General features: G+C 40.4%; 1 protein-coding gene across 1 annotated transcript in view; it reads right to left on the bottom strand.

Annotated features, from left to right (window-relative positions):
- LOC135378342 (15-hydroxyprostaglandin dehydrogenase [NAD(+)]-like) overlaps window positions 1-984 on the bottom strand; it is a 50,740-nt gene extending 49,756 nt beyond the window's left edge. The window contains exon 1 of the mRNA XM_064611358.1: window positions 881-984. The gene's annotated coding sequence lies outside the window, so the exon portion shown is untranslated. The remainder of the gene's footprint in view (window positions 1-880) is intronic.
- Window positions 985-13,627: the final 12,643 nt, after the last annotated feature.

Below are 13,627 nucleotides of genomic sequence, written 5' to 3'. Positions count from 1 at the left end.
CTGATGAGTGGAGCTTCAGAAAGCTGAAAAGCACGGTGAACACAGAAAAGGTTCTAATTATTCGTGTGGCGTAGCGGGGGGGGGGGGGAGTTCAAACCCCCTCGAAACCGTACCTTTGGTAATGCTATTCGGAAAGGGAAATGAGGCTGAGATCCTCCTGCCCCATGTAAGGTCCCCACGGAACCCCTCTCGAAATGTTTTTGTGGCTACGCTGCTGCATTACCCCCAATCACATTCAACTATAGGCGAGGTGACGTTACACACCAAAAGGCATAAACTGAACACGACAGAACCTGTGCATGGTTATCACCAGAGTGTCCAGGGAAACATTCATCCATCCCCGCCTCTGCCGGCTACGTTTCCTTAGTCCAGTTCAATGGCAGTGTCCTACTATACTGTCTTGTATGGTTACGAATGAAAGCATGGGGATGCGGTCGGAACGTTCGTCAAATGGCTTGCGCTCGATCTTGGGTGCCCCCGCTTGACGTATTTCAGTTATGTTAGCGACACTTGAGTCATTCAAATGTTTCTTGTAACTTTACTTCTTTCTCCGCTTTCTGCGGGATTCGGCCCTCCAGGATTCCCTCTGTGCCGGGTTTATTTTTCAGTTATTTTTTTTATTTATCTCTTTTTTATCTTTATTATTTATTTATATCCTTTTTTTAGTTTTTTGTTTGTTTTTTGTTTAGGGAATAGCATGCCGGCGTGCTGCACCGGCGGACCTTTCCCCTTTTATCTTTCTTTTTCCTTTTTTTTTCTGCAAATGTATCCCCCCGCCCCCTGCGGTATCGCTGGCATCGATATTTCTCATCAATGAAATATAGTGGTATAGACATTTTCGCTACATATCAAACCCGACAATGCAAGCTGTTACACTCACGTTCTAAGCCACTATATCCGGCAAGTTGAATGGCTAGTTGTGAAGTACCACCTAACTTCCAAACGAAGTACGACACTCACAGCACACTCGCTTTGCTCTTAGAAAACTGCTTCGCTGTATCAGCGTAAAGTGCCACATACAATCGGGGAAGCCGAGTGGAAATGCATTTAATAAAGTCTTCCGGTCTGCTATCGTTCCTTCTGCATGCGCCATTTCCACTGCTGATAGCGGCTGTGGTGACTTCAAACGTGCTTGTTCACTGATCGCAGAGTTTCACGCGGGCAATGTTGTGGCGTCTATTATTATAGAGCGTGGATGCAGCTACCAGCTACGAAGCTTGTAGCCGCCGTGAAGCGCCGCGAAGTGACCCATCTTAAGGGGCCGCATTGAAGGGGCCGTAAGCCTATATCTTGTCCCATTCTTCTACGCTCCAAACTACAGAAAGTGAACGCGATTGACTCAAGTGAATAATTTTCGTGCGTTACCTGATCGTATTTTAATGGGTAATGTCTTATCGTAACCCATTTTTGTGATAATAAGAATGCCATCGTCTTTTACACAGCTGCCCTTAAGCAATGTGTGCTGCGAATTGCTCATTACGGCATCTGTAAAGCGGAAATGTGTCTACTGTGTGCTAGCATTTAGAATGAGAGACTGAAAGCAAACATGCTCTTATATTTCTTCTTCTTTTTCCTGTTACGCGTAGGCCGGCAATTTTCGTTTAATATCACATCGTGGCAGACACATAGAAAATTAAAATATGATTCGAAATATTCGATGCAGCATATAACCAAGATAGAGCACAAATACTTGCAAATGAAAGTAATCAGAGTAGAGTGGTAGATACTCCAAAACTACTTAAGAATCAATTAGTATACTTGTACGTACATATTATATGCGTATTGTTACATGTTACGTATGTACCGGCTTTATTGACTTGTAGTGAGGATCGCATTTCAAAATGCCCTTCTGTCAGCCACATTCAGCGGCCTCTCTGTGTTAGTAAGTACTTTCTCAATGGACCACTATTCAACAAAGTTTCCTAGTAAACAAATTTGTTGGCTCTGCAGTATAGCGATGCAAGTTTACTTACATTGCTTGTAAGAACATTGTTCCGATCAGCAGATATTGTGTCACTTTATACTCTGAATAAAAACGGCGTGTACCACCAGAGTAGCAGGAGGGCGATCAGAAACTACGGCAGGTCCACTCAGCAACCTGGACCCCTGCCCTTGAGCCCTGCGCGTATTTTTCCCCACGCGGCGCGTGTGCGGAGGGTTGTCCGCGTGCTTATCAGCTGGGAGGGCTGCGTGCGCGCTTACCCTCTCACATTTTTCAGCCTGGGCCGGCTTCTTTCAACATTTTTTAGCCTTTGCCGACTTGGGTCACGTATTTTTTCCCGCACCCGCCGGGCGGCGCTCGGGTGGAGGCGCTTACCGGTGGGTGGCGCGTGGCCGGAGGGCTGCATGCGCACTTACCAGCTCACATTTTTCAGCCTGGGTCGACTTCTTTCGTCATTTTTCAATCTGTGTCGACTTCAATCATAATTTTTTTCCAGCTACAACAGGTGTGCAGTAGGCTGTTTTCATGCAAAGGATAGCCATACACAGGGCTGGGCAGAAATACTCGAAATTTGTATTATAATACTAATACATGATACATTTTATTTTCAAGTATTATAATACATAATACTATTACTTCCCTGTATTACTCAAGTAATACTTTTGTGCCGTGGCAGACAGTTATTAGAAAAGCAATCCCCGACATATTTCTGAAGCCACCGGTCCGGTCAACGCATGTTTATTTCAGTTTATTGCACTTAAGAAGAAACATCTTTTCAAATACGCCATCTTCTAACGATCGTCTGTTTGGTCTGAGTAGCAGGTTCGCAAACGAAAACAATCGTTCAACCGGCGCGGACGAACATAAATTAGTGTTGAACTTTAAGAAAACACTTTTAACTGATGGGTAGTCGTCCAACATAGACAAGTCTACGCGCTTGTCATCGAGGTACATGAGGACTTCCAACTTCGCACGGCACAGTGCACAGCTCTCAGGGCATTCTCTCGCGGGACGCAGGGGTGTGTGTCTATAATCCCCTTCTTTCTGCCTTACTTTCTGACGCACCGACCCTGGCTCCATTCTATGATATGACCCCCTAAGGGCTCCGGGTTGTTCACCCAGAATGGAGAAGTTTCTCAGAAATTTGAGTCAGCCAGCTCCTGTAATCATCCCTTTGTTGCACGTTGAAGTGTGATCCTCTGTTGGCAGAACTAGGTCGTGTTCGTAGGACTGGAATGGTACCGAAAGCATACATGTGTAAGACCCATCACCTCAGGCAGGACATGTCATAAGTATTACGAGTTTTGCAGTAATACAATGCAAGTAATACTCGAATTTTTTGTATTATAATACGTAATACAAATACACTTATCAGATGGGTATTATAATACGTAATACAAATACTCCCAAGTATTACATTAACGGTATTATAATACAATGTATTTGTAATACTGCCCAGCCCTGGCCATACACAAAAGTACAAGTGAAAATATATTTATTAAAGTCATTAGTGTCGGGAATTATGTTATGACTGTGTGAAGGAGAAAAACCCAGCCAAGAAACCTGATGCAGAAGAAACACAATACACGTAACAATACTTATTACAGGCATGATACAATAGCATTGAATAGGTATCACAAATCAAACACAATATTTTTTATTAACTGTAATCATACACACAAGTTTTCAATGAATCAGAAGTGATAACACATTTAATCAATAGGATTACAATCAAAATTACAAGTTTTGTTATAAAAAAGTCTGAGATGTGAGAACCTGATAGATGTAAGTAATTTCGAGCACAATATGGAAGCTAAGTTTAATATTGAAATATGACACAAATTTAATTAATCAATTTCTATTGAAGTGAATAGCGCAGACATGAGATAATAATTCGAATCAACACGATCAACACATAGCATTAATATAGAACAAATCACCCAACATGTAGGGAAATAATAGCTACACCATATTAAAATGAGAAACTATCAACACATTTAATCAAAGAAGATATTCTCGATCAATATGATTATAAACAATATTATAAGCTGTGTTATAAAAAGTCTACTATTCCTATACATGAGAACCATCAGTGCAATAGCGGGAAGTTCTGATAGTTGTATGTAATTAACTGTGAAGAGCAGAGACCCTGGAAGACTATGGGACACGAAGACAAGAGGAAATAAAATCTATACCACTACAAAGAAGATATTCCTAATCAAAACAACATAGTAATCTATCATTCAGAAAATCAGAAGAAAAAATCAAACTCATCAGAAAATAGACATGTTAAAAATGAACTTCACCACATAGCACGCTCCTAGCCAACAACCAGATCTAATGATATCTGCCCTGATTTGTTGAAGACGGGTGCCGATAGATGTATGGAAGACCGCGGAACACGAACGACAAGAACACAAGAGGAAATAAAATCTATACCACTACAAAGAAGATATTCTTAATCAATATGACGACAATCAAAATACAAATTGTATTATAAAAAGTCTAATATTCCTATACGTGAGAACCATCATTGCAATAGCGTGAATATCTGTCATAACATTTCGAGCGCAATAGGGAATCTCAATTTCATATTCCAACATTACTCAACTTTTAATTTCTTATTAAGTGAACAGCATAGACGTAAGGAAATAACGAGAAACAACACAATCAACAGCTACAATTAATAGAGAGCCAAACCTGCGCACCATCCCAAGCAGCACAGTAGCTTGGCCCAATATTGGCTGCACATTGGAAATACCGGTCCAATATTGGACCAGTATTCCCAAGATCTGCCAATATTGGCTCACCATTGGGCATATTGGCCCTATATTCCCAATGTTCTACCAATATTGTCTCGTCGTTGGCCATATTGGCCCAATACTACCAAGATCCTGCCAATATTGGTTCATCAGTGGCCAAATTGGCATTCCCCAATATTGGTCATATACAGGGAATACTGGCATTTTTTCGAAATCTAGAAAATCTGATATAATAATATTCCCGGGTTAAACCAGAATCTGGCAGCTATGCACAATTTTACCTAAGCTAAAAACTTCACACTGGCAGCCTGACTGAGTCAGGCGGTCTGGAACCGCCCCAAGTTCTGATGGACTTCCAAATCCAAGCCTGTCTGATAAACCGTCACTCGTCGCACTTCGCTGTGACCGTCCTGGCAATAATGTGCTCTTTGTTTCTCTCTGCTGTGGCTGTTGTGAATGTGCGAATGTGGCGGTTGTGGTCATGTTTCAACAGTTATCTGGGTGTTGGGACGGGTCGTTTGTAGCTCTACAAGTCATTGATCGTGTGAGTGTAGTGTGATATCTGCAAGGATAACCGTTCTCGCTTCCAAATGCAAGTAACGTGGAGCATTGAACTGGCCGGGGCGGCGCGTCTCAAACCTAAAGTTGATACACAACATTCTGCTTGGGGTAAGTATTGCCTCTATATTTTGCTCCCTATTCCTCATTTGAACTACCATCGTAATGGGTTGCTTAGACTATAGTTTAACTTTAAGTGGAATGCACAGATTAGGGCAGTGAACATTATGCGTTGCGATTACCAGTTATATCTCGGAGAGTTTCTTTCCGAAAAATGCTAATAGTGGAGCTACATATAGTGTGTTTTGTGTCTCTTTGAAGGGCCCGACGTCCTCTTTCCAACTACTTTGGTCTCGTATGCGCGTGACGTTTCGTTCTCCAGAAATTCGCATGAGAGTATCGGCGCCGGTGTGGCTGGTCACTGTCTGAGGACCGAACTCGCTTCCCCCTCGTTCGATCTCGTTGAATTTTTAGGTTTGTATATCGCGTTCGTTCCCCAACAACTTTCTATCCCACATCTATGTTTAGTTTTTTTCTCTGTTACATGCTTATGGTCTTTCTACATAGAGAGCGGCTCAGAATGCATGCATGGCACACAGCAGTGCAATTTTCTTGCACGCAGCGTTTAGCAAATAGTGTATGTTGACCTTGATGTTTTTCAGGTGTAGGACCAATTGGTACATTTCATCATTTTGAATTTTTCGTTAGGCTGCTCTTTACCTCCCTATACCGACGACTTCCCTTCCACTGGCGTCGGAGTTGAATCATGAAGGCCATCATTGCAAGCCAGTGCCATAGAAGAAGAGAACAGTGAGTATAATATGTAATAAACTCTGACATTAACTCTCTGTTTTTTCATGCTCAGGTACTCTTTATGGTCGTGTTTCTCATTCAACATTTTTGTATTAGTCCCCAGATCTGCTGGGTTACAATCTCAAAGTCAGGAATATTTGGCATGGAATGACTCTTAGAAACCTGTAGTGTAGTATATCCTTTCATACATCGCCATTTTAACGTCCGTGTAAGCAAGTAGACATCACTATTGTATACTATATGGTAGAGGTCGTGCTGGTTTAGAAAAAGCTATATGGTCTGTGATGCATTTGTTTCAGAAAGAATACCTTGCTGGTTTTGGGAGGAGCCGCTCTCCACGCTGTAGTCGGGGCTCTTACATCCAGGGCATTGTGCCCATCGCTACAGGCCGAATTCAGTGTGAATGGGGAAGAAAGGTAGCAAGTCTGTGTTCATGGGGTGCAATTCTTGCACTGTGTTGATTGGTAGGTAATCCTAATGTTTTTTACAGTTGTCTTACTTACGACTCTATAGATATAAGAGTGGCATATCGAAACAGAGTGTGTGTATGATGTTTACATTCCTACTAATGCTACAAACTTTCCCAGGTGTATCAGTCTGCATTTTTTTCAGGCAGGTTTGCTGTGGTTTCAGTATGCACTTCATCAGCTTTGGACAGAAGCCCAGGACCTTGCTTGAGCAATACGCCACAAATACAGTCATGCGGAGAAATGTTCTTTCCTTTTTGTTCTTCTGCAATGTGTTCAAGTGCTATTCCTGTGTTTCTACAAAGTGTTATTAAATATGGAATTATACCCACGAGCCCTACTCATCATATATGCCTACTTTTCAGGAGCAATGGTGAAGCGGTCACCACTGCACCGCGAGCCAGCTGTGTACAAGGCTGTAGGAAGGGCATTTTTGGCGCGGGTGACAGAAACAGCGGCAGGCAGAAGCGCAAGACAACTGCCAACTTATGCATTACTCCAGCCCCTTCATACCGGAACGAAGACCCCGATTTCCGATGTTGCACTGTGGGAAGATGTGTATTCATTTTTAAATAAAATACAACGTTCACATGTTGCCGAAATGCTTCAATGTAGTGATCATTTAGGTATGAGAAACATAATTTCTTAGAAATCCAAGTGTTTCAGCAAAAATCACAAATCGTAAATGACTTTTGTGATTTTTGTTGAGATAATACAGCAATTTGAAAGATCCAATGAATGTATGTACGAGACAACGGCAAAACTGGCCTGCCAATATTGGACCCATAACGGCAATATTGGCTTGCCCATATTGGGTCCCCAATATTGGACCAATATTGGGCCGTGTTGCAGTTACCATATTGGACCAATATTGACAATCCAGATTGCCAATATTGGTCCAATCTAGGTGTGCTGCCTGGGATCCACATAGAGAAATAATAGCTAATCAATCTATCAAAAGGCGAAATATTACAATATAGCACAGACTTAACGCTGAAGAACAGAAGAACACGCGGCGACACGTAAACAACAACAGAGGAAAATAATCTATCATTAAACCATCATAAAATCGACCAATATACAATTTTCATTCTAACAAACACTACGAACCTTGATGGAGGTATCCAAGACGTAGAAAATATGCACTGTTTTCACTCTTTTCCTCAAAGCCGGGAGACTTTATGTCTCTATCTATGTGACCATAACACCGCGCATGCTTTATCACTCAAAGGGTTGGGAGGCTATATTACTTCGTCCAGCAAACGGGGGGCCCCCTAGAGGTCAGATAAGAGAGTTCAAAGGCGATATTTTATTGTGCAACGCAAATAGATGTCGATATCACTCGCGGAGATCACTATCTTTTTCGCATCCTTTCCTTGAGATGGAAATCTTTCGTCAAAGTGGTTGTCAAGTCGACTAAGTTTGTAGAGATGCGATATTGTTATTGAACATGTAGAGAAAGTCCAAATTATTAATTGATAGCAACGATACTCAATCAAAAAACGAGAAACAAATTGAATTACATCAATTTTTGTAATATCTCGCAACAGAAATTTCTAATGAACCGCGCAGAAATATCAAATGGGAAATGCAACTCAGAGTTATGAGGCATTCCCAACTCAGCGATTATTTTTACTTATGTCAATTGAGTGAACAATTGAAACAAATACAAGACAATAATTATTTCAGGCAGTAAGTTCACAACTCATTGAATATCAGTCGAGTCAATACTTGAAACAAAATCAAAACAACAATAATTCTCACGACACGTGGAGATTATAGCATTCTAAACCAGATAATAAAATTTTAATCAATAAAATAAACATAGATATGATTTTAATTAAGTGTAGAAGTGCACTTGAAAACAGAAGAGACAATTGCTCTACATTGAAAAGATGGACAGATTTTGTACTCGATACCATAAGTCATGGGAAGATGTGATAAAAAACTGCTTTGAAAAGGAGGAGCCGCGAAACGATTTCATTATCGCTGCATTTCAATACGTCCTAGACATGGTCGTATTCGGAGATATGGTACAAACTACAGAACTGAAGGTGCAAGAATTTATATGCCGAATCTACAATACTTATAAAAATATTTGCACATCAACGTCGGAAGGGCCACTGGGATTGATGGCGGAGTTTTTGAGGTTTGCTAACGAAGAATTGAAATACACTAGACCAGATGTAGTTGTAATCATTGCAATGGGCGTTGCGTTCATCAAGAAAGCAGTCGGATCAAATTATCATATACAAGTCGTCTATATCGCACGACTCATTACGGATTTGTTGAAATTACACATATCAGAGATGGAAAGTACATAAAATCCTATCACATGATATACTCCACCCTAGAGCCTCTACACATTTATTTTATTCTACCAGTCAGCGATGTCAAATGAGCAGAGGTTCAATATTGTCGTGCAAGGTCTGATGTATTATCACCTGTTGAAACTCAACAAACATATCAATTGTGGGGGACCACCGGACGATTTTCATCTAATACTCTCTTGTACGCCATTTAAGAGTCTTCATACAAAGAAAGGAAACATCAATAAGAGACTGTGCAAGTTCATCGCGACAAAGTGCAAGTTGCTGAAGCAATACAAACACGGCGACAACATAGCGCCTGCGTTAATCAACGCTGGTTTCAAGCGCCCAATAATCAGAATAAACTATTTAATGTCTTCGGAATTCATCAATGAAGACAACAAACGAAAACTTCAGAGTTTGAAATAGAACTGTAATTTATCGAAATAAACAAGTGTATAACTGAAACAATAAATGTAATCTTTGTCATCATTATAATGAATTGTACGCATCAAAATGAAAAAAACACCTTGCATTTAGCATGGCTAGACTGAGAACAGTGATCGCTAAGGAAACGAATATTCCACAATTTGTGTAAGAATTCTTATATGGAATGAGACCTGACCACCAAATAGGTTTTACTCGACTACACTCTGTACAAGTTCAACACCCGACGGATAGAATTGCCGGAGAAGGATCGGTCATTGAAATTTAGAGACATGATACATCAGTCTATGATTAAAAAAAAAGGATCACTAATCTAATATGAAAACTTATCATATTTCATGAATTAAATTCCACACTGCATGTATATTTCTCAATCAGTTGCACTAGCCCAGACGTAGCAAAAGAAGAAGAAAATGCGTCTTTGACAAGCAACCCGGTTGGAGTGGGAACAAATAAATAAATATTTTTGTCAACACAATTGTCCGTTTGTATGACTGGATAGGAAAAATGAGCCGTCCAAGATAGGGCAAAACGGAAAATAAGGCAAGATAACTGATTGCGGCGGGATAAGCCAAAGCGTTCGCGACACAGTGTCATTGACTTTCACAATCGCATTCGGGTTCAGTGCCTGGGAGATAATACGAAGCCTTCGCGAAAAGCGAATCTATTATCAGATGCCACAATGCAAACGAAAGATTTTACGAGCATGACGTGCAGGCCAAGTCTACATTTCTAATCACGTAGTCTTCGTAACACACGGCACACAAACGTATATGAAATTATTTCCAAGTGGCAATCAGATTTTGGGAGAAGCGGATCACACAACCGCCATCAGAAGTGCTTAACCAATATACAATGAAGATGAGCGCTATGCATAAACACAATGGAAGATATGTTATATTAATTATAATAACCAGATCAGCGCAGGTCACACATAAACGTAGATCCAGTTCACAAAATATACTCGAGATTTCCCGTAGCCATACAGAAAAACTATCACATTATTTTAGTGTCATAGCATCTGGGCACTACAAATGGAAAGGCCATACTTTAATTTTATAAGTCTTTTGCTCATAACGTTGTAAAACGCAAACACTAACGAAAATTTTCTTCTTTAAATTTTCGAAGTCAAAACTGCATGCTATTTCTTGCATTTTTCTAAAGATGTAGATTAAAAAGTTGTGCATATACTCACACATACTATACAATATATTTGATTGTGGATTAAATGCTAAAATTTATCGATTCACATTCAGGAGAAGTGGTGACTACCACATATCAGTAAGAGTTTAATTAAAATTTGAACAGGTGTTGCGATTTATGATCAGTGTTGTAGAATGTGTAATTTAGCAATACGCAAGCTTTAGCTCGCTCACTTTGACGAGCACTCTTTCACGATGTCAGAGAAGTTAATCAAATGGATTGATATTTTCTGTATACACTATAACATAATGCGAATTCTTTATGTCGTGGATATTAAAAGTTACGAATATTTTCCGAACGAAATCTACTTAGAACTCCAAGAAAGGGTCACCCGCGTCGACGAATCCGTTTCTGGAAAAAGCAACACGCTCGCGTGCGGTACAGCGTTAACGCGTCGGGCGCAGAATCGCGTTCGGTTTCGGGTACGGCATTGGGGAAACGCGGCCCGGCGTGTTGCCGAAACGTCTTCGAGGACGCGGGAGACCCTTTCTTGGAGTTTTAAGTAGATTTCGTTCGGAAAATACTCGTAACTTTTAATATCCACGACATAAAGAATTCGCATTATGTTATAGTGTATACAGAAAATATCAATCCATTTGATTAACTTTATGACATCGTGAAAGAGTGCTCGTCAAAGTGAGCGAGCTAAAGTTTGCGTATTGTGAAATTACACATTCTACAACACTGATCATAAATCGCAACACCTGTTCAAATTTTAATTAAACTCTTACTGATGTGTGGTAGTCACCACTTCTCCTTCATGTGAATCGATAAATTTTAGCATTTAATCCACAATCAAATATCTTGTATAGTATGTGTAAGTATATGCACAACTTTTTAATCTACATCTTTAGAAAAATGCAAGAAATAGCATGCAGTTTTGACTTCGAAAATTTAAAGAAGAAAATTATCGTTAGTGTTTGGGTTTTACAACGTTATGAGCTAAAGACTTATAAAATTAAAGTATGGCCTTTCCATATGTAGTGCCGAGATGCTATGACACTAAAATAATGTGATAGTTTTTTCTGTATGGGCTACGGGAAATCTCGAGTATATTTTGTGAATTGGATCTACGTTTATGTGTGACCTGCGCTGATCTGGTTATTATAATTAATATAACATATCTTCCATTGTGTTTATGCATAACGCTCATCTTCATTGTATATTGGTTAAGCACTTCTGATGGCAGTTGTGTGATCCGCTTCTCCCAAAATCTGATTGCCACTTGGGAATTATTTCATATTTATTTATTTATTTATTTACAATACCCCAAAGGCTCTTGCGAGCATTGCATGGGGGAGTGGGGTTGTACAGATATTAGGTATAACAATAAATGCACTTGACAAATAACGGTGCGAAAAGAAAGGAATCAATTGATTATTAGTGAATGGTTAAATGATAGATTATATCTTCCTATGAAACGTGGTGTGATCAGTGAGCTCCGCAATATTCAAGGGAAGATCATTCCAGTTAATAGTAGTCTTACAAAAAATGATTTAGCAAAGATATCAGTGTGGCAGATGAAACGAGTTACCTTGTACAAATGGTCGAAGCGGGGAAAGATTGTGGAAGAACGAGTGATAGGGGAAATGCTAGGCGGAATGGTATGAATGAACTTGTGAAACAGAGACAACCTTGAAATGTATCGACGGCTTTCTAGGTTAGGGAGTTGAAGTTGTTGTTTAATTACCGAGACTGAAGAATGACGTGAGTAATCACCAACGATGGAACGGGCTGCCCTATTCTGGATGGCTTCAAGAGCGGAGGATAAGTATTGTTGAGGAGGGTCCCACAAAGCTGAGGCATACTCCAGTTTTGAACGTACTAGTGATAAGTATGCTAGTTTCCTAATTTCCTGGGGTGCGAGTTTCAGGTTACGTCGAATATAGCCAAGCGTCAGGTTAGCATTGCCAGCAATGAATTCAATGTGCTTGTTCCAAGTTAGGTCTTGGGAGAGATAAATGCCAAGACACTTGTAAGAGCTTACTTTAGTAAGAGCAATGTCGTTTAATGAGTATGGATATGGAGAAAAACGGCCGTAATTGCGACGGGCAAAAGTAATAACATTACATTTGTTAAGGTTAAGAGGCATTTGCCAGGTTAAACACCACAAATGAACTAGTGAGAGGTGAGAGAGAACTAGTAGAGCAACCTGATCAGAAAAGGAAGAAATCTTGCGATAGATAACACAGTCATCGGCAAATAGCCGTGTGGTGGAAGAAATATTATTAGGAAGTCGTTAATATAAATAACAAAGAGAAGGGGACCAAGCACCGATCCCTGAGGGATACCAGATGTTACAGCAAAAAAATGGGAACGATGATCATTGCATGTTACGAAGGAAGAGCGATTCGTGAGGAAGTCTTGTATCCAATAATAGGTTTTACAGTCAATATTAGTAGCACGAAGTTTGTGTAAAAGGTAATTATGAGGCACTTCGTCGAAAGCCTTACGGAAATCTAGAAATACGGCGTCAGCTTGTGCAGATATGTCAGCGTTAGAAAAGAGGTCATGAAGAAAAGATGCAAGCTGAGTTTCGCAGGAACGGTCCCTACGGAAACCGTGTTGAAGTGGATAGAAGAAGTCATTCTTCTCAAGAAAACTCGCAACATGTGAATAAATAATGTGTTCTAGTAGTTTACAGCAGATACTTGTTAGCGATATGGGTCGGTCGTTATTAGCTAATTGGGTGTCGCCAGACTTAAACACTAGGATGATCTTCCCTACTTTCCAATCATACGGTAGCATTGAATTATGCAAGGCCTGTGAAAAGATGTATGCCAGAATCATACTAGAGGTTTGCCTGGTCATGATTAGTACTTTGGTATTGATATCATCTTGCTCGGAGGATGTGGATGATTTGAGTGACTGGATTAGCTTGCAGATGCCTTGGGGAGTGATACATTCCAATGGCACGCATCCTTCTTGAGGTATGTGCGTAGTATGGTCCTTATGGCTTATAGTGAAGACAGAGGGAAAATGTGCAGCAAATAATGAAGCACACTCGTTCGGGGGTATTGGATTCCCACCGGAGTCGGATAGACGGATGACGTTGTCCTTAACAGGAGATGTCTCATTCCAGAATCTCCTTGGGTTGTGAATAAGGAGCGAAGGTAAATCCTGGCG

Source organism: Ornithodoros turicata, chromosome 1, assembly GCF_037126465.1.
Source record: "Ornithodoros turicata isolate Travis chromosome 1, ASM3712646v1, whole genome shotgun sequence".
Classification (NCBI taxonomy): domain Eukaryota; kingdom Metazoa; phylum Arthropoda; class Arachnida; order Ixodida; family Argasidae; genus Ornithodoros; species Ornithodoros turicata.
Note: the sequence above shows the minus strand (reverse complement) of the source record. Positions and strands in the feature narration are given on the sequence as shown.